We start from the raw sequence: 9301 nt of genomic DNA on the forward strand, positions 1-9301 counted from the left end.
GGTATTGTACCCAAAATAAAAATTTCAAGAGTCCCTTGTAGTTTCTCAAAATGCTTATATCACATAGGCCAAGGAGCTAATCACAAAAAAACACCCAAACAATATACAAATATCAAATTACCTATGATCTTAACAACTGCATAAAGTTTCAGCAGAACAAATCAATATTTATCTTAAAAGTACCTTCTAAAATCCAGTTTAACTAGGTGAAAGAACACACCAGAAGACGGACTGTCAAAAAGTAAACTAATATAAGAATAGAACAATAATTTTTTAAAAAGAGTGCGATACAATGCGTCCCATGATATGGGGGACCGATGTTACAGTTCAAAATTTTCATAAACAGATTAACTGAAGGAAACCTTTACATTGGAAACATGGCAGGAGAAGGGTGACACAGTACCCAGGTCCTTTAGGGCTGCCCTGTTCCTGAGCAGAAGAAAGGGGCAACAGTTCCATTAGCCTAGATAGAGATAATTACCAGGCTTATTTGTGCTTACAGGTAGGAGAGCAAGCATGGTCTTAAACACCTGCAGGTTTCTCAATTTACATATACAAATGCTAGAGAACTACAGTGTTTTTACTCTTTTACATGAACAAAAATCACCCCTTTCTTGAAATTACAACTAAATCATCATTAACTGTAAAAGACTTCTTTCACATGAGGAAACAGCTTGAGCTTTCCAACTACTTAGAGTGGCTAAAAGGTATACGGAAATTCTGCAAAGTGCTAGCAAGGTGTCATTTCTTCAGAAAATCACATCACATCCAGGGATGGGTTTGTTCCCACTCTCCTCCAGAGGGCATGGGGGCAACAAAAAAAAGCCCAAACCTCCAAGCACAAGGGACCTGAACAAGCTTTTCCAAGTCTGTCTGGAAAACCCCCAAAGCAGGGAAGATGTGCATCTCTCAGGGTAAATGTAATGCTCTTTGGATAAGGAAGAGGTGTACTATCTCCATTAGTCCTACAAGCATCTAAACCTGAGTGTTCCTCTGTTTCTAGCTGGTGATAAGCTTGAGTAAAAGCTTCACTCCAGATGACAGATTTTAACAATACACGTAGGGATTCTCTACATTATATTTGAAGGTGGCAGTCTTACAGACCTGAAGAAAGCAAACTCGATTTAAAAAGCCTTCTTAATATAAAAGGGTTATCTGATTAAAAAGAAACAGGAAGAAAAAAAGACCCCTGCAATATTTAGTGCCAATCTCTCAGGAATCACCCATGAAGGATAAAGTCTGTCACTTACTACAGTACTTCAACAGAAGAGAGGATTGCCAGATAAAACACTCTTCAAATATTACTGCAAGGTGCATCTTCTTCCCAGTTTAAAGACAGCAACTTTGTTTATTTTAGCACACATACTGCCAGTTTCCTCAGTTCTCCCTTTGCCTGTTTCCAGACTTTTAGGCTTCGCAACATCTGCCAGAGGATGGGTCACGCAATTACAAGCAAATCGCTCAACTTTTTTTAAAGCTGCCAAACCGGACGGGCTCAGTGCACACATCCTCCTTGTCACATGGATAGTGGCAAATATTTTCAGCTTTACTAAAGCACATGCTGCTTGTAAATAACGTGTGTAGTACATCGTAGGTACTTGTAAGGTGCACCTGCACCTGTTTGACACACCATGTGCAACGACAGGCACAAGCGTTCATGTGCAGGTACTCAAGCAGCACATGCACGAGGCTTTTAATTAAAGAAGCATTTCATAGCACTTCAATGGTTTTTTACTTCTGTGGGAGCAGGGGAGGTTCGTTCAATTACCCTTACACTTGAGGTGTTAAATAAATAGATTTTACTTCTTAAAGCCACTTAGAAAAGTTTAAAAGATTTTCTGTCCAGAACTTCTTTTTACGCCAAGAATTGGGACAGAGATGGAGAAGTCTCCTCTGAATGAGACAAAAATCCCAGAAACTTCCAGTAGTTTTTCCCCAATCTCATGCAAAGCAAACTGCAAAGCAGCTGGATCTATGCTTCAGGAGTCAGCAAAGTAGAAATAAATTTTTAATTTATTGCCTTTCCTTAAGAATGGAAACTCCTGAAGATAACCAGAAATAATTATATCCAAACATGCAGTCAGAGACACACATTTATGACCTTAATCCTACTTTAATTAGTTTTTTGACCCACTCAACATCTTTATTTTGATTTTAAGAGCAGTAATGTGAACTTAGTTTTTAAGCCAACAGTACAGGGACTCAGAGGACAAAGAAATTGGTGAAAAAAACATGGGAGGGCTACATATGTTTTTCATAGTTTCATGGAGAGGCAGCTTGCAGAGATATGCACAAAACTGACTTGACCAAGAAAGGAAAACATAAGAAAGGCAGGGGAAAAACCTCACAAAATCCCAACTTATTCTTCTGTCTTAATAGCCAATGTAAAATGTTCCAAATAGTCACAGAATCTCTGGCAGATATATGTCCACTTGGATCACTGCAATGACACTACAAACTCAAGTAGTTTTTCTTAATATTTCAAAACATTATCCAAAAATAAACTAAGCATGAAGCAACAAACATAAAAACTAGGCTGATGTACCAAGAAAAAAACCCACCAAACAACCCAAGAATGAAACCTCCGTCTGACATTTACAGGACCAAACAACTGATCCTGAATCTCAGTTTTGCATGCTAAAACCAATATTGCTTGTAGATTTGCAATTTTCTGGTTTGTTTTAAACCGGATTGTATCCATTTCTCAGGGCCTGAAGGCACTGTTAGACTTCACTGGTCCTGACCAGCCCCAGCCAGGACCTCTAACCATGGGCCCAAGACCTGCAATGTCAGCCCAAGGCCTTCAGTCCCTACTTAAGCTATGCCATTGGCACACCCACCTACAGCCCTGTCCCTTGGCCTTGCCTACGTTGCAGCCCTCCTTTAAGTCCTGGCTCTGGACCCTTCCACTCCTGACTGGACTCCCTGGAGAGACCAGGTTCACAACTCACGGAGTCGGGGTACAGCTGGTACAGCCTGCTACCAGTGCCCAGTTGTGGCGTGCAGACCCCACGAGCAATGCCCTGGTTGGTGAGTCTGTGCTGTGGCCACCCTCAGCTCCTGCCTCAGCCCCACTTGTGCAGCAGCCCTGCACTTCTTAATATGCAATATTAAGAATATGTAAAATTATGCAGCACTCTACTTCTTAATTAAGGTGCAAATACTTTCTGAACCATTGTTTATGAAATTCAGACAAAAGAACAGGTTTTGAAAGCAAGAGTCCTTCTATTTCAATCACTCTGCACACACACTTGACTGAATTTACTTCAGTTTCCCATCCAAAACCTCCCTTTAATTCAAGAATAGCATTACAAAGGAAGAAGTTAATAATTATCTTCAAGTGTAACCAGATTACATAAGGCATCCAGTTATCTCAGAAACTTAAATCAATATTCTGAAACGACTTTGCCTTGGCAGTTAAGCCTGATTCCTAGGGTCCCCATTGCTCTGAGTTGATACACTATTACTGGATCTCTGTTGCTGTCACACAGTGCAATTTCTTCAGCTGTTTCCCTGGTTATTTAGGCAGGGCATTATTTCTAGTCAGGTGTAACATGAACATTTAAATGTATCTCACTTCTAAGACCATTTGTCTGATATTTTCAGATTGTTTTGTGATTACCTCACCCAGCATTTAATCATTGCAGTGTTTTACCACGCTTTCATCATAGCTCCGTTTAAATCACCAGGAAAAAAATGTATTTATGTGAGGAAAACTGGTCCTAATTTAGCACCTAAGATTTCACACCCTTATTTTCCATATACACAATGACACTTTATTCCAATGTTCTTAAAGAAAACCTGTTTAGCATGTAATCTGGTCTGAACAGGCAGGCTTAAATTTAGTAATTCACCAAGCTCAATACACCCATATCAACGCAGAGTCCAGCTGCCAAAGAGCTCTTCCATGTACCTCACAGGTCTCTGCAGAGAGAGTGGAAATGGACTGAACTGGACACCAACGTCTGTACAGTACTAATTAACATCTCATTTTAGAATGGATTAAAATACACTGAATTTAAACCCATCAATACTGTTCTGATGAGAATCTCGTTTTAAGTGCATGTATCTGGGCTGCAGCACTCTTTCCAATTTTTATCTTTTGCAATACTGGCCCGTCATTCTTCCCATTGCACAGCACACCAGGAAAGTGCAAAATATGTTACTTTATAGCCCAGGTTCCTCCTACCAAAACGGAGACATTAAACTGAGTTAAGAACCTATTTGACCCATGTGCCTTCAGCATTTACTGGTCTAAAAGAGATGCACATCTCCTGAGGCTCACTGGCCCCTCGCATTGACTCAAGAGAGCCCAAGGCAACTGTGGGTGAACCTGACTTTGTATTAAAAGTTCCACTTTTGTACACATTACCAATAGAGAGCCACAAAGAATGAGTCATCTAATAAAAACAATAAGCATTTTAGGATTTTAGTAAAGCCTATTAAACTACTCAAGTTCTGCCTATGGAGATATTGTATTTCCCCTCCTGCCCCTCCCCCAGTTCTTTCACAATTTGTTCAGAAAGATGGAGGAAAAAAAAGCTGCAACAAAGCCCCAGCCATTCTCATCTCTCTAGGGCATGTAGAATACACTCACATGTTTTGAACAAAATCAATTTAAAGACTAAGTTTTTTCTCATTTGGAGCTTTACTGGGATCAACATTTAACTTGAGTACTAAGTAGTCCTTCTAGATAAATGGTCTCATTTTTTATTTAAAAGCCTTTCATAAAGCACTAGAAATCATCAACAGACCTATGTAGGAAATACTAATTTCGAAGAAATTGCAAGACTATTTAGCAAGAGCTAAACTGAGACCTCCTCAAAGGAAGAAAAAAAAACCCAACCCAAATGTGTTTCATATGAGAAATGCTTTCTCATTTATTCAACTTTTCATCTTATAGGTAGCCATTTATATTGAGGAACACTTACAAGTTTAAATGAAGTACCTCAACTGTGTTCCTTCCTCCTTCTACCACAAGAGAAAAGTTTATCTTTTGTTAGTTAACCCTGATTCATGCACCATACTTTAAGACATCTAACAAAAAGAATTACAAGGTAAACATGTACACATCACATCGGGCAGCCAAGTTCTCCCAAGACTTGAGCAACCTTCCCTACTGCCTGCCTACACCAGTCTGCATTACATGGCACAGGGATAGCTTCAAGTACACAGTCACATTCTCTCTCCCTTTTCAGAGCCACAGGCCCAGTGCACACTGAGCTGCCCACAGACCGTTGTAGCAGAGCACAAGGGAGCAGTGCTTCTTGCAACATTCTTGGAAGTATGAAAAGAAGTATGGACAAAGCCAGGAGTTGTTGTTCCTCCTCCCCCACCAGTTGCAAGCATCCTAATCTGAGCTGCGCCTCAAGTCCTTCAGAAATCTGGACCTTATACACACACTATTTCTACTCTGGATGCACCACAGGAAGAAACAGAGGCCCTCAACTTTAATATGGTACTGGATTTGTAAAGACACTTGCTGTCTATTTTGTACAAACATCCTGTCTAATGGTGGGTGAAAGATCTTCCCTGTCTTCAGTGAATATAACCAATGAACATCAGAGTCTGAGGAGTATTAATATAAATGTGAGAAAAGCACCATATTACAGAAATCTAGTTGCCTAGAGATCATTATTAGCAAAACCATAATTTCCTTAGTCTAAAACTCCCACCAAACCACCTACATTCCTGAAAACTGAGCTTCTGGAATTAGGTATCTAAGCTTCTTTTCCTGCCCCCTCACACTGCCCCCACACACCAAAGTTTTCTTTCCCACTCATTTCTACTTCTATCCATGTGAAATCAAATAATCATACTGCCTTGAATGTGGTGCCCTCTAAAATGGCACGGAGAGCAGTTTACAGATCTTTAAAACTGTTCACAGTCTGTTTCCATTCAGATCACGTTTCAGCAATTTTTCTCAAGACCCCAGAGAATGGCAAGCTAGGTTTCATTTTTAAACTAAGCCTGAAACCCAATAGAAGCTGATAGCGCTACACAGCATTCTGAGGAGAATGAGGTGGTTATGTTCTCGATCCCTTATTTTAAAGGGCTAATAAATCTCCCCTTATTAAAGTTGCTCTCATGATAAACCCAAACTCCCTTCTCACCAATGCATTACTATCACACGCACAAAGCCATGACAAACACAAGACACTGCCACCAGTGACAGTGAAGACACTATGCAAATACCATGTTTAACTCAGAGGTACCTGTGGCCAAACATGCAAATCCTAACTCCTAGACTAATTCAGTTGAAAGAAGCAAAATATATGCTACTTTCTGAAGGTCAGAAAACACATGGCATGTTCTATTTATCTTTGATTTATTTGTCACAGAAACAAGCATTAGAATATTACCAGTTTCTCTTGAAATCAGAACTTGGAATGTCAAAGACCTTTCTCTGGAGAAAGCTCCTAGGACAGCGTCTTTGTTCAGTGACCATATAACAGGAGTACATGCTTTCCCCAGCTTAGAGGACACAGGTCTCTCAGAGATCACTTGGGTCACTTCATCCCACCAACTTGCTGACAAACATATAATAGGTGTCCAGTTTCAAAGGGCTCACAGAACATCTACTCCGCAAGTCCCTTCTCTTCCTCCTCCCTCCTGACTCCAGCTTGTTGCAGATCAAAAGCATTTTGCAATAACCCATAAAAAACCCTCAAGACTCGTAGCTTCAGTGTTCAGCCTTTTACCATAACAGAGGGGGAAAAAAGGCATGGCTGAGGTTTCCTAAGGCTCAAGAAACCTTCCCTACTGCCTGTCTACAGAAATGGAGAGCACTGCCAATGTCCTGTGCCTGCAGAAGTGCAAGGTAAATGAGATCCTTTAGGAAAGAAGACACAAGTTCTCTTCTGATCTATTTGGGATTTAATCTTCTGTTAAGTAACCACGCTGAATACTTCCTAATGAAGTTGTTATAGATTTACCCAGCAGGGTAATTTTGTTAGAAATAGCAATTGACAACAACCTTCATCTTGAAAGGAGCACTGTATTAAAAGTTTCAAGTAGATGTACCTTTTAAGATGATTAAACCTGGTATCTTGAAGCTCCTGCAAAGCCTCAACAGTGCACACAGGTGATTGTCTTCAAGACTGATTTTACAGACATCTTTGTCATTAAAAAAAGCCTTTCTGTGCAACTTGTGTAATTACTTTTGTATAGTGCAGTCCTGAATCAGTGAAGCATATCACTTCTGGAAGCCATCTGAAACACAAGAATTTCAAAGTTTAACAGAAAAAGAAAAAATCATGTGGATGCAGCCCAAATTTCCCTGCAGAAGGGATGACAGAAGAGGGTTGTGTGGTAGCAGCCAGGCCCAAAACATAAGAAATGGCAGACAACATCAAGTATGAAAACAATGCTCAAGTCATGTGCTCTAGCACTTTCTTGAATTAGGGTCCAAAACAATTTTTTTCCCCTCCTCTCCTACTTAAACGACAATATGTGTCCTTTTATTTAGAATGGTATTCTTTATTTTCCAATATGCTAACCAAACTTGCACTGGGTAAGTACATTTAATAAACACAGACCCTGCTACTGCACATTATTTTGACTGTTCCACTCCCCAAGCCAGAAAGACTGTAAGAGTACTAATAAACTCTGAAAAACATTTGAAGATTGTCATAAAAAAGCAACCCATAGGAGATCTTTTAAAAAGGAAATTTGGTTTCTTTTTATTTGCTTTGTGAGCCTTTACTATTCACACGCTCAGTCATTCTGAAATCACTAAATCAGACTGGCAGTAAAAATGAAATAAAGGGTTTGCAAGAACAAATCTATTGCCAAGTCCATCAAGATAAGCTTTTACGCTCTTTTTCAAGGTTTTCAGCTAAAAATATCTTGTTTTCTGGCTTTTAGATTGCAAACACTTAAGTCTCCTTCCTCCTGTAGATACAAAAAGAAACCGAAGTAAAAAAAAAAAACAAAACAAAAAACCAAACCCACAACAAAACTACATACAACACAGCTGGCTAATTTATTTTAATAGTCCAGCCCCAGCGAAATACAAAAAGTAAATAAACACCACAAACAGCAGAAACATCCTATTTTACAGTCCGTGTGATTAACCATTGCAGGTAACACTAGCCAACAAAACCCCACATCTGAAACATCCTCTTCATACCCGGGGACCTCTTTGTTTCTGCAATTCCGGGATGCTTAATTAATCTACTACTACATGTCCACCAGCACAAGCCCTGCTCACACCACCACAGCGGGCCGCGGCGGGGCAGCCTTACCCCCCCCGCCCCCCGGGGAGAAGGGGGCATCCCGCGGCGCCCACCGCACTTGGGTTTTTTATTCGTTCGCTTTCAGGCAGGTTACCGCGCTTGCATTTGTTTCGTCTCCTGCCCCAGCCCGGACCTATCGCCACCGAAACTGAGGGGGGCAAAAAAGAGAGAAGAAAAGAGAAACACACACAACCGCCCTCGACAAACCCCCCACCTAGCAGTCCCGGTGAGCAGCACTGAAGTCCCACGGCCGGTGCCCGGTGAGGGGAGCCCGGCGGCGTGGGGCGCGGCCCCACCCCCACGCCCCTGGCCCGGCCCGGCCGCTGCCCTGCCCGGGGGCTCCCCCAGCCCCTGCCCGCGGGGGAGCGCTGCCCCCGGCAAGATGGTGGCGCTCCCCGGGGGGGCGAGCGGAGGCCGGCCGGGCGGGGCGGCGCTGCCCGCGGGCCATGAGGCGCCCGCCTCCACTCACCTCGGCGCCCTGCCCGGAGGACCAGGTGGCCGCCGCTGCCGCCGGCGCTCAGCAGCTCGCCCGGGCGAGCGGGGCAGCGCCTCCCCCCGGGGCCGGCGGGATGGCTGGCAGCGGCGGGGGAGGTGCCGCGGGGCCCCGCCCGCAGCCGGGGCGGGGGACAGGGGCTGCCTTTTGTCAGTGTCCCGCTCCTCTCCTCAGCACCGGCGCCCCCCTCAGCTCCCACCGCACCCCGTGCGTGCTCCCGGGGGAGGCGGCCGGAGGCTCTTTGTGTGGCGGGGCGGGGAAGGGGAGCGGAGCGGCGTGCTCCCCCCCGCCCCGGGCCCGCCGGCCGCGCTTCCCTCGAGCACCTGTACCGCCTCCCCGCCAGCGGCCGGCCCCCGCGCGGGCCACAGCCCCGGCTGCCCAGGCGGGAGCGGGGCGACCCGCGAAGGCTCCCGCCTCACCGGGCCCCTGCTCGGGGCCCTCGCGGCCGTTGGGACCGCGCTGAGGCGGGGCCGGGGCAGCGCCTCGCTTCGCGCCACACCCAGCCGCGGTCCGTTAACGGCTTTTTTGTAGAGGGAGGGAGTAAACCAATCGCGCTTGGCCTTCACGGGCA

The 9301-nt window shown here is 44.0% G+C and overlaps 1 protein-coding gene across 5 annotated transcripts in view; it reads right to left on the bottom strand.

The window, feature by feature from the left end:
* The window catches only part of MCF2L (MCF.2 cell line derived transforming sequence like), a 163255-nt gene extending 153954 nt beyond the window's left edge, over positions 1 to 9301 (bottom strand). For 4 of the 5 annotated variants that reach the window (XR_012633896.1, XM_074910042.1, XM_074910031.1 and 1 more), the window contains exons 1-2: positions 8452 to 8530; positions 7024 to 7212 (exon numbers count right to left, since the gene is read on the bottom strand). The gene's annotated coding sequence lies outside the window, so the exon portion shown is untranslated. Of the gene's footprint in view, positions 1 to 7023; positions 7213 to 8451; positions 8531 to 8706 lie in introns of those variants that run through there. The other variant, XM_074910014.1, reaches the window with a different exon arrangement.

Source organism: Athene noctua, chromosome 1 (genome assembly GCF_965140245.1).
Source record: "Athene noctua chromosome 1, bAthNoc1.hap1.1, whole genome shotgun sequence".
Classification (NCBI taxonomy): Eukaryota; Metazoa; Chordata; class Aves; order Strigiformes; family Strigidae; genus Athene; species Athene noctua.